Source organism: Hyla sarda, chromosome 2, assembly GCF_029499605.1.
Source record: "Hyla sarda isolate aHylSar1 chromosome 2, aHylSar1.hap1, whole genome shotgun sequence".
NCBI classification, from domain to species: Eukaryota; Metazoa; Chordata; class Amphibia; order Anura; family Hylidae; genus Hyla; species Hyla sarda.
The window spans coordinates 100,268,960-100,282,004 of NC_079190.1; positions in this window are offsets into that span (position 1 = coordinate 100,268,960).

The window sequence follows — 13,045 nt, forward strand, 5'->3', positions numbered from 1 at the left end:
GGCAAAAAATTTGCAAATGTATCCTAAGTAAAAATACATATAGAATTAAAGATAAATATGCCAAAAGTGATACAGTAAAAAAGTTAAAAAAAAAAGGCAAGGCAATCATAGTGCAAGAAAAGGGAGTGAGCATGCAGTGCAACGGTGCTCGTGAGGTGAAGTGTGTGAGGAAAAAGTGATGCTGTGAGTCGGACCATACTGTACTTGTCCAAACTATAATGAGAGAAACCTACGTATCGAGAATGATGAAAAATAGACCACATATGCAAACAGAAAATGTGATTATATAGAAAGATGTAATATACAAGTACAAGAAAAAGAGAACAAAGTATATAAAATGCCAAAACATGACACAGAGGATCATCGGGGCACGACCGGTCCACAGCCTTATTGGGTATAATAAAAATAGTAATGACTAGACATCAGGAGTAAGGTAAATGGACCCCACTGAAGACTGCTAAAGGTAAGTAAAAATACAAATGGCGTTGTCATTCGACTAGAAAGAAAACAATGATAAATGCAAGTCACATAAAGGAGATCTCATGTAATTGATGGAAGAGCAAGTCAACCAATCATAGCATCTGGAACCTGGGAAAGAAGAGTATGGTTAAAAACATTTTATTAGGAAATAAAATCAGATAAAAACCAAAGTCTGAATTGAAATAGGTTGTCAAGGTGCACTCTATATCATAGTTATAAAAAGGTATGTAACCATGCACTTAATTTAGGCCTTTTAGTGTTATTGTTTCCAATTTGAAAATCCAACGTGTTTCACAATGTGCCAGAACATTGTGTCTTGGAAGTGGAGAAGAGCCGCATCACAATTATGTTTAAGCTTAAAGTGGCGCAGGATGGTCTTCAATGTCTTTTGGTCTTATTCATTTCTTGCACCCTGGATGTCCCGCACATGTTCTCAAATGCGTCTTTTAAACACCCTTGTAGTCATCCCTGTATAAATAATGTTGCAGGGATATGTGGCAGCATAAATGACACCTCTTGTGGTGCAATTAATCAGACATCTAATATTATAGATCTTGGATGTCGTGGAGTCATGAAATACCATAGTTTTCTCCATATTGCATCATGCCACACATTTGCCGCATGCTGAATTGCCTGGTTTGGGACCTCTGGACCCAAAAATGGGTGCCTCATCTTTTGGTGCAAAAAAACTATGCACCAATAGATCTTTAAGATTTTTTGCTCTTCTGTGTGTAATTGCTGGTCAAGGAGACAATGTTTTCCCCAGAATTAGGTCTGTGAGTAGTATATACCAATGTCTCTGCATACTGTCCACTACCTGACTATTATTAGATGTATAATTTATTTATTTTATTTATTTATTTTAATTATTTATATAGCGCCTAAAGATTCCGCAGAGCTTCATCTCACCTGTTTGGTCTGTTGTTTCTTTTGGTTGCTCTGATGTACTAGGGAGGTCGGGTTCTCAATCTTGGCTTTGGTATATGCTCATTTTATACATCTATTGCTGTAACCCCTTTCCTGGAACCTTCTCTGCAAGTGTGCCTCGAACCTCTCATGCACGGAGCAGAGTCGCCTTGCTCTTAAAAATTGGCCAACCGGAATATGATAAGGTACAGATGATCTTGATAAGGTACAGATGTTGCGTGTAGAACTGTGTTCGCTGATGTACTTTTACTGTATAAATCCATCAGGTCATATGGTGGAACGGCTAGTTCTGTACGTAAGTTTCAAATTCAAATCATTAACATTCAAAAAATCCATTAATTCTTTCAGTTTCACCGGGGTCCCTTTCAATATGAACAGTACATTGTCTATATATCTGCCCCCACGATATCACCTTCTCCAGATGGGGGAAAGCATCAGACAAAAAAAGGGTCCTCTCCCATAGCCCCAGGAATAAATTTGCGTATGAGGGCACACATCGCAGTTCCTTGGAGCTGAAAGTAGTGGACCCCTTTAAAGATGAAAAAGTTGTGAGTGAGAGAAAATGTAAGAAGCTCTATTAGAAGAGAACTCAAATCCAAATTTAAATAACTGGTATCCAAGAAAAACTTTATGGCAGCAATACCGTCTTGGTGTCTGATGGAAGTATACAAAGATTCTATATCACAGGTGACAAGGAGCATGTCATCAACTAAGTGTAGACCTTCCATTTTTTTCAGAACATTGTTTGAATCTTTCAGATGTGAGGGTAACAATTCTACAATTCTTTTTAAATAAAAATCAATCAACTTACAGATTGGTTCCGTGATGGAATTTAAGCCGGAGACGATCGACATCCAGGTGGGATTTTTCGTTTTTATGGATTTTCGGGAGTTAATAGATCGTTTGTATCGTGGGATGTTCAATGATGAGACCATTGACTTGTTTCTGAGATAGAACTCCCGCATCCATAGGCACCAGGCAATTCAGCATACGACAAATGTGTGGCATGCTGCAATATGGAGATTAATTGTAACACAAGAGGTGTCATTTATGCTGTCACATGTCCCTGTGACCTCATTTATATAGGGATGACTACAAGGGAGTTTAAAAGACGCATTCGAGAACATGTGCGGGACATCCAGGGTGCAAGAAATTAATCGGATCCAACGAGATTGAAGACCATCCTGCGCCACTTTAAGCTTAAACATAATTGTGATGCTTATCTTCTTCGCTTCCGAGGGATTGACCACGTGCCCATTGGACCCAGAAAAGGTAATTGGTCTAAAGTTCTGGCACAGCAGGAAACATGTTGGATTTTCAAATTGGAAACGTTGACACCACAAGGCCTAAATTAAGTGAATAGTTACATACCTTTTTTATAACTATAATATAGAGTGCACCTTGACAACGTATTTCATGTCAGACTTTGGTTTTTAACTGATTTTATTTCCCTTTCTTGCACTTTTTGCACTATGATTGCCTTGCACCTTATTTTTAGTGTGTGTACATGTGCATTTCATTACTTTTTCACTGTATCACTTTTGTCATGACTGCTCCGGCCTCAGTGCCTCACTAGAGGGTTTATGCGTATATTCAGCTCCTCCGCTTTGATGACGCGCTTTGGGTGTCACCTCAGGGAGCATCCTGGCCGCTGCCGGAGCGGAGAGCGCAACTCTCTGCTATATGCTCCCTCTCTCCCCACGGGTTGACGTGGATCTCCCATTACACATGGGGAAGATGTTGACCAGGCATCAGGGTATGTTTTACCAGGTTTATGGGATGTATCTACATGATGGATTGTACTATAACTTAGCTTACGATCACATGCCCTGCCGTGGGGCATAGCTTATTTCTATATCGACCTATCATTGACTGCTCAAGGGTGACCTCTTTACTCATGAACACGTGACACAGTGTAGGCATTACTTTATGTGTCAGATGTCCCTGGAATCCGTTGTTTATTGAATGTGTTACCATATATCAAGGAGGGTTGTTTGTTCCATGACCACGCCCCAGATGAAGTCTTGGAGCGAAACGTTGGGTTGTGGAGGTTTGCATATTCTATGCTCTCACTATGGGAATGATTTTTACTATTGAACGATGCATACATTGGGCCTCATTTACTAAGAGTGGAGTGTCAGTTTGTGTTTCTTTTCTGTGTTTTCCACCTTTTTTTCACTTGGTATTTACTAATCTGTCGCACTTTTCCCGATATTTTTAGTCGCAAGGAAAAATTATTTTGCACTGTAAATTCTGTCGCAGGCAGGTTTATTTCTGTCGCAGGGTTTCTTCTACAGAAGTACAGATGTGGGAGGTGGGAATCCCAGCAGGGGTTTCCTTGACCTTCCAATGAATATCCGACTTTGGCATTGGAGCGCTACCCCGGCGTGGTGACACAGGAGTCGGGTATAGATTCGTAATTGCTATTTATTGAAAATCATAAAAAGTGGCAATACGTGATAGGACTACGCGTTTCTGAGGGACTCCCTCCTTACTCAGGTCATGATTTTTTGAATCGTGGGAACTAGGTCAATTGGATATCACACATTACCTCCTGTTTCAATTAACCTAGTTGCCCATTTATGGTATCCAATTGACCTAGTTCCCACGGTTTAAAGGGGTTGTGCGCTGCCCTAATTTTCAGAGCTCCGCTCACAGCGTCCGGAAGTTCATTACTCCGAACGCTGTGTGTGGGCTTCCATGTTCGCGGCCGCTGGGCGTGACGTCACGCCCAGCACCTCGCCCGCCCCCTTGTGACTTCTCGCCCGCCCCCTCGTGACGTCACGCCCGCCTCCTCTACCAAAGTCTATGGGAAGGGGGCGTGACAGCGGTCGCGCCCCCTTCCCATAGACTTTCGTTGAGGGGGCCGGCGAGACGTCGCGAGGGTGACATCACGCCCGGCGGCTGCGAACACGGAAGCCCGCACACAGCATTCGGAGTAATGAACTTCCGGATGCTGTGAGCAGAGATCCGAAAGTCAGGACAGCGCACAACCCCTTTAAACACTTTCTTAAACGGGTACTCCGTTGCTTAGACATCTTATCCCCTATCCAAAGGATAGGGGATAAGATACCTGATCACGGGAGTCCCGCCGCTGGGGACCCCCGGGATCTTGCACGCGGCACCCCGTTTGTAATCAGTCCCCGGAGCGTGTTTGCTCCGGGACTGATTACCGACGACTACAGGGCGGGCGGCGTGTGATGTCACGCTCCGCCCCTCAATGCAAGCCTGGGGGAGGGGGCGTGATAGCTGTCACTCCCCCTCCCGTAGGCTGCATTGAGGGGCGGAGCATAACGTCACACGGGGGCAGGGGCGTGACATCACACACCGCCCGCCCTGTAGTCGCCGGTAATCAGACCCGGAGCGAACACGCTCCGGGGACTGATTACAAATGGGGTGCCGCGTGCAAGATCATGGGGGTCCCCAGTGGCAGGACTCCCGCGATCACGCATCTTATCCCCTATCCTTTGGATAGGGGATAAGATGTCTAAACACCGGAGTACCCCTTTAAAGGGGTACTCCGCCCCTGGCATCTTATCCCCTATCCAAAGGATAGGGGATAAGATGTTAGATCGCCGCGGTCCCGCTGCTGGGAACCCCGGGGATCGCCACTGCGGACCCCGCCATCATTACTGCACAGAGCGAGTTCGCTCTGTGCGTAATGACGGGCGATACAGGGGCCGGAGCAGCGTGACCTCATGGCTCCGCCCCTCATGACATCACGGCTCATCCCCTTAATGCAAGTCTATGGCAGGGTGTGTAACGACCACCACACCCCCTCCCAGAGACTTGTATTGATGGGGGCAGTCCGTGACGTCACGAGGGGCAGAGCCGTGACGTAACGATGCTCCGGCCCCTGTATTGCCCGTCATTACGTGCAGAGCGATCTCGCTCTGTGCTGTAATGATAGCGGGGTGCTGCAGCAGCGATCCCTGGGGTCCCCAGCAGCGGGACCCCGGCAATCTGACATCTTATGCCCTATCCTTTGGATAGGGGATAAGATTTCTAGGGGCAGAGTACCTATCAAAAAAAAAATCACAATGTTATAGATTTAGCCCATTCATTCCTATACCTATCAATTGACCCATATATGTCTATCCTAATTAAAGTATAATCCCAACACTGTGTATTAACCAGGGAATTGAACCCTCACCAGGGTCTCCCATCCACATTACTCCCAGGACCCTGCTGTTTAGCTTTCTACCCCATTTGCTGCAAGATCTTCATAGTCCACAATGGGCACTTTGATTTCAATGGGCAAAAAAATCACAATGTTATAGATCTAGCCCATTCATTCCTATACACCACCAATAGACCCTGGAGGCTGATGTCATACTCAGCCTCCAATGGCATTCAGAACCGGCAAACTTCAAATGTTTAATGGGTTAATGTATTCATGGTAATATGTATATATAAAGTACTGTATCCACACACTGTACCTTGGACCTGAGTAAGGAGGGAGACACATATAGATAGATGTATTAAATAAGTATATATATATTTTATTTATATATTTTTTGGGAATGTGTTAATAAAGCTAAAACCTTGCTTAAAAATTAAATTGTGCAAAACAAATTAAAAATTACAGTTAAGAATTGCTTGAAAAAGATGAGGCAGGCAAAGCAAACAGCCAGAGAATTTAGTTCGCATTCTGAAACTTTATACATGCTTTAAAGTGTCGGGTTTTCTTCCGAGATAATTCACATGAATTTCAGAGTTAGGAAAAGACGAGTGTTTTTTGCTGAAATGTAGGGAACACGCACCTTTTCCCGAAAACAATGCCCATTTTGTAGTTTGTTTGTTTTTCACTCTGAGTGATTCAGATTCTGTTGGGTTTTTTCTGTTGCACATTCTGTCGCACGTTCCATGCAACAGAATTTAGGTGCAAAACCCGACAAAAAGAGTCGGAGTCATGTTAGTAAATGAGGGCCATTGTGTTTATCCATAGTCACTCAGACCTTGTGACCTGTATATTTGATGCACTTTGCCACTTTACTATCCATCTATGTACTGTAATCACCAGGGTCTTTGTTTACTTCTGCTATTTTGCACCATTAATTTGTATGCCATGTGCCTAACTCCATGTGTTAGTCAGTTTTTACCAGCAGTATTCATACTACCTACTGCATTTTAATGTTTTTAGATGTATGTCGTTTTTGCATATATGTTTAATAAAGACATTATTGTTTGATCATTATACGCTTGTTTCTATGGATAATTCTATGGATTATTTATTCTATTACATTGCAGTTTTTCCATCTAAAAATCTGGATGGAAAATTCACGATTCCTCAACATGTACACCTACTGTTCATAACAATTCCCCAACATGGACACCTACTGTCAGGTATTTGTGAATGAAAATCTACAGCATTTCCATAACAGAATGAGTGTGCTGTGGACTTGAAAATGTGCAACATACTCTTCTTTCTGTGATGAATATTTTTCCTTTATATTTAGATGAAGTTTTTAATACCAAATATACATGTATTATAGTGTAAATTGTTGCATATGAATGATGGGGAATCCCCACAACAATTCCGCTGTGAATCTGTCCCGTCTGAATGCACCTTTACTCTACGATTTCATAGTGAATTATTGATGCTTGGTACAGATCCAATATGTGAAAGGTGCGTTATCATTATACGGGTATTATGGGATTTTGGAATGGGCCTTCCTCCCACCAACTAACAGCCATAAGCAGAAAGTGCGGAATCCAAAGAGTAATTGTATACTCCGATGTATTCTGAGAAAAAGCATTTAGTACATAAAGATGGTTATAAGTTTACAGTGGAATCATGTGGGAGCTTTAATTTGGAGAGGTTTTTTTCAAGGAGCAGAGGGGGATGGAAGACAGAGGAACCCAATTTCTCTTATGACAAATGAAACATGACAGGAGCTGAAGTGATATATGTGTTATCACAGCATATGGGGTGTTGTGGGATCCTGCAGCAGAGTTTTATCAGGAAGATTAATCACCACCATCTCAGTAAAACAAGATAAAAACGTAAAAACATTACAGCATCACCAACTAGCTGGGGAGAAGATCCTCTGAAGAAGGAACGCAAATGTTTTAGGAGCACAAATGATGTTTTCATTAAAATGATACTCTATTCATTATTACATTGCTGTTATGCCTTTGCTATAGCATTGATACCTTTAACCAGCACAACCGTCAGATATGAATCTCAATTAACATCATAGCGACTGTATAACCACAGTTTACTTTAGCAGGGATTAACTTTGTTTTCTTTACAGGATAAGTCTACCTTTTTACAGTTTATGTATAGATATAATATACTTAACTTTGTATAAACATTGAATCACTTACTGCATCTTGTGATTCTGCTTTACAACCTGTATTCTAATCCAGAAAGGTGGAAACTTGTCTTCAGACAAATCACTAACATCTTATCTGAACTCTTATGCCATGTTCGCACGTCCAGAATTTCCGGGTGGAATTCCGCATTGGAATTTTGCCGGAGATTCCGGAGCAGCAACGAGATTCTGCTGCGCTGTGCACACATCTGGAATTTTTATTCCAGATATTTCTTGCATGGAAATTCGATTTTCCATGTCCACAAAAAGAATGAACGTGTTAACTTCTTCTACGGACACCGCACGGAATGCATAGCCGTCAAATGAGATAATGAGATGGCGCATTCCTGTGCGGTCCTAGCACTGACATATTTTCTGTGTGGACATTCTGAACGTGTGAACGTAGCCCTGTAGTGCAGTAGAACAGTTAAGGCCCCTTTACACGCTCCTACGAACTCTCATTTTGCTGATGATTGGCCTTTGTGAAAATGCCTTAAAGGATATCTTTCTACTTATATGTGCTCGGGGTGCATATGTGAGTGTGTGTGTGTATATATATATATATATATATATATATATATTTATATATATATATATATTTATATATCAGAACCTATACTAACCTCCACCTTGTTCCATTCATGCCCGCTATCTCTGTGTTGGTCCTCTACCACACTGCACTTCCTTGTGTCTGTGTCGCACAAAGATCTTCCTTTTTAGCCAATCAGTGGCTACAGCCCCAATCCCGCCTCAGCCATTGAGTGGAAGGCCCTTGTGCGACACAGACCTAAGAAAGTGCAGTGTGATAGTGGACTGACACAGAGAGAGAGCCATTTTACCAGTAAGCAGTAAAAATGCCATTTTACGACATAGGATTAAAAAAAGAATAAATTGAAGTACATGTATAACACAAATGTAATAATAACATTACTCTTACAGATATCAATGAGACAGATAACAGCACAAAGTTGGCACATTACTAACCAAGGCAATATACAAATTCTCAATACCTGACTTTGCACAGGTATGGTCAGAATAACAAAATTGAAGCATATGGGATGCAAAGTGAGCCAATAAAACTTAACATGTAAAACCTTTATGATTGTATCTACATATCTCAAACTAGAGAAATATCTAAAGAGGAACAGAAGGAATCCTTTAAAAACCCTGTATCAATATTAAATACAGTACATATACAATGAATACACAATGAATATTATATAGTCTGTCCAAAAGTACAGTAATTGTTTTTTCCCGGCTCTGTACACTGAGGACAAGCAGGGCTCTGTACACTGAGGACAAGCAGGGCTCTGTACACTTAGGACAAGCAGGGCTGTCTACACTGAGGACAAGCAGGGTTCTGTGCACTGAATACAAGTGGGGCTCCGTGCACTGAGGACAAGTGGGGCTCTGTACTGAGGACAAGCAGGGCTCTCTGCAGTGAGGACAAGCAGGGCTCTGTAGACTTAGGACAAGCAGGGCTCTCTACACTGAGGACAAGCAGGGTTCTGTGCACTGAGGACAAGTGGGGCTCTGTGCACTGAGGACAAGTGGGGCTCTGTACTGAGGACAAGCAGGGCTCTCTGCAGTGAGGACAAGCAGGGCTCTTTACACTGAGGACAAGCAGAGCTCTGTGCACTGAGGACAAGCAGGGCTCTGTACGTTGAGGACAAGCAAGGCTCTGTGCAGTGAGGACAAGCAGGGCTCTGTGCAGTGAGGACAAGCAAGGCTCTGTACACTGAGGATGAGCAGGGCTCTGTACACTGAGGACAAGCAGGGCTCTGAACACTAAGGACAAGCAGGGCTCTGCACACTGAGGACTAGCAGGGGTCTGTGCACTGAGGACAAGCAGGGCTTTGTAGGGCTCTGTGCACTGAGGACAAGCAGGGCTCTGTACACTGAGGACAAGCAGGGCTCTGTACACTGAGGACAAGCAGGGCTCTGTGCACTGAGGACAAGTGGGGCTCTGTGCACTGAGGACAAGTGGGGCTCTGTACTGAGGACAAGCAGGGCTCTCTGCAGTGAGGACAAGCAGGGCTCTGTACACTGAGGACAAGCAGAGCTCTGTGCACTGAGGACAAGCAGGGCTCTGTACGTTGAGGACAAGCAAGGCTCTGTGCAGTGAGGACAAGCAAGGCTCTGTACACTGAGGATGAGCAGGGCTCTGTACACTGAGGACAAGCAGGGCTCTGAACACTAAGGACAAGCAGGGCTCTGCACACTGAGGACTAGCAGGGGTCTGTGCGCTGAGGACAAGCAGGGCTTTGTAGGACTCTGTGCACTGAGGACAAGCAGGGCTCTGTGCACTGAGGACAAGCAGGGCTCTGTACACTGAGGACAAGCAGGGCTCTGTACACTGAGGACAAGCAGGGCTCTGTACACTGAGGACAAGCAGGGCTCTGAACACTAAGAACAAGCAGGGCTCTGTACACTGAGGACAATCAGGGCTCTGTACACTGAGGATAAGCAGGACTCTGCACACTGAGGACAAGCAGGGCCCTGTGCATTGATGACAAGAAGGGCTCTGTACACTGAGGACAAACAGGGCTCTGCACACTGAGGAGAAGCAGGGCTGTGTTCACTGAGAACAAGCAGTGCTCTGTACACTGGGGACAAGCAGGGCTCTGTGCACTGAGGATAAGCAGGGCTCTGGGAACTGAGAACAAGCAGGGCTCTGACAGGACTGACCGGCCGGTCCAATCGGACTTCGTCTGAAGGCCTGCTTGGAAAAGGGCCTGCTGTCCGCCACCTGTCATGATATCTTTTTTTGAATAGCCGGGCCCGCCGCACTTAAGCCAAGCCCCCTCCTGTCCTCATTGTAAGGGGGGGCCTGCCTGTCCTCAGTGTAAGGGGAGCCCTGCCTGTCCTCAGTGTAAGGGGGCCCTGCCTGTCCTCATTGTAAGGGGGGCCCTGCCTGTCCTCAGTGTAAGGGGGTCCCTGTCTGTCCTCAGTGTAAGGGGGGCCCTGTCTGTCCTCAGTGTAAGGGAGGCCCTGCCTGTCCTCAGTGTAAGGGGGGCCCTGCCTGTCCTCAGTGTAAGGGGGGCCCTGCTTGTCCTCAGTGTACAGAACCCTGCTTGTCCTCAGTGTACAGAGCCCTGCTTATCCTCAGTGCACAGAGCCCTGCTTGTCCTCAGTGTACAGGGCCCTGCTTGTCCTCAGTGTACAGAGCCCTGCTTTTCCTCAGTGTACAGAGCCCTGCTTGTCCTCAGTGTGCAGAGCCCTGCTTGTCCTCAGTGTGCAGAGCCCTGCTTGTCCTCAGTGTACAGAGCCCTGCTTGTCCTCAGTGTACAGAGCCCTGCTTGTCCTCAGTGTACAGAGCCCTGCTTATCCTCAGTGCACAGGGCCCTGCTTTTCCTCAGTGTACAGAGCCCTGCTTGTCCTCAGTGTACAGAGCCCTGCTTGTCCTCAGTGTACAGAGCCCTCCAGAAGAAGTGTCCTGATCTCTCTGCCGGCCTTCTCTGTCGACATCTGCATGGACCCAGAACAGGCTAGCCTGGCCAGGTGGGTGGCTTATGAATTGTACAGTTGTATTTATCTTCTCCCGGCCTTTCACCGCTCCCTACATGATGGAACAGTCTGACGTATACGTTTTATGTGAAATATAACTTATATCTCTGACTGTACCATCATGTAGGGGGCAGTGAAAGCCAGGGAGAAGATGGAGTAGGCTTCCCAGCAGCACAGATTATTTCTGGCAGGGACTGTAGTTAGGCAGCAGTCTGCCTCACTACAGTTCCCTCCAGAAATACTCTGTGCTGCTGTGCTAATTCAGTAATAAATCTCAGAGGCCTCAGCCTCACCCAAGCAGGGGGCAAAAAAGGTAAAGTGTGTGACTTATGAATGGACTAGTTGCTATTTTTTACTTGCCTTTCACCGCTCTCTATATGATGGCACAGTCAGAGATACGAGATATATATATGACTGTGCCATTATGTAGTGAGCGGTAAAAGGTGCAGGTACTCTGGTGAAAAACTTTATGTTGTTTTTTTTTATTTTTTTTTTAATCAAATGATGCTAGAAAGTTAAACAGATTTAAAAATTACTTCTATTCTATTAAAAAATCTTAATCATTCCAGTATTTATTCGCGGCTGTATACTACAGAGGAAATTCTTTTCTTTTTGTATTTCTCTTCTGTCAGGACCACAGTGCTCTCTGCTGACACCTCTGTCCATTTTAGGAACAGTCCAGAGCAGGAGAATTTTCCTAAAATGGACAGAGGTGTCAGCAGAGAGCACCGTGGTCATGACAGAAAAGAAATCCAAAAAGAAAAGAATTTCCTCTGTAGTATACAGCCGTTAATAAGTACTGGAAGGATTAAGATTTTTTTAATGGAAGTAATTTACAAATCTGTGCTTGCAAGAAGGAACAGCGTTCGGCACTGCCAGCCGTATAGCCAAACAATCGCTCTTGGTAAGTCAGGTGTGTACAAGCGTCACTGCTGGTGGGGTGCTCAGCTGGGACAGAATCATAGATCAGACGTGTAGAAGGTTATGAAATAAGCGGCACTCACCACGTCCAGACTAACGACAAGCTTCTTTATTTCTTAAGGTGCAGTTAGAACATACAGGTGCAGGGAGACAGGACGCCGGATAATCCAGTAGACTGGTCACAGCCGTATCGTGCTTCCGCACTTCGTATCTATGGCAAATATTCATATACATACTGGGCGGGAATAGAGGCGGGGCAGAGGTGGGGCCAGGGGTGTAGTCTTGCTGGGGGCCCTTGCTTTATTTGGTCCGGGGGCCCTGAGTGGCGTCAGTCCGCTCCTGGCTCTGTACACTGAGGACAAACAGGGCTCAGTGCACTGAGGACAAGCAGGGCTCTTTGCATGGATGACAAGAATGGCTCTGTACACTGAGGACAAACAGGGCTCTGAACACTGAGGAGAAGCAGGGCTCTGTACACTGAGGACAAGCAGTGCTCTGTACACTGAGGACAAGCAGGGCTTTGTACACTGGGGACAAGAAGGGCTCTGTGCACTGAGGATAAGCAGGGCTCTGTGCACTGATAACAACCAGGGCTCTGTACACTGAGGACAAACAGGGCTCAGTGCAAAGAGGACAAGCAGGGCTCTGTACACTGAGGAGAAGCAGGGCTCTGTGCACTGGACAAGCAGGGCTCTGTACACTGAGGACAAGCAGGGCGCTGTACACTGAGGACAAGCAGGGTTCTGTACACTGAGGACAAGCAGGGCTCTGTACACTGAGGACAAGCAGGGCTCTGTACACTGAGGACAAGCAGGGCTCTGTACACTGAGGAGAAGCAGGGCTCTGTGCAGAACTGTATGTACGTACGGTTCCATCCGGTTTTCACCATACAG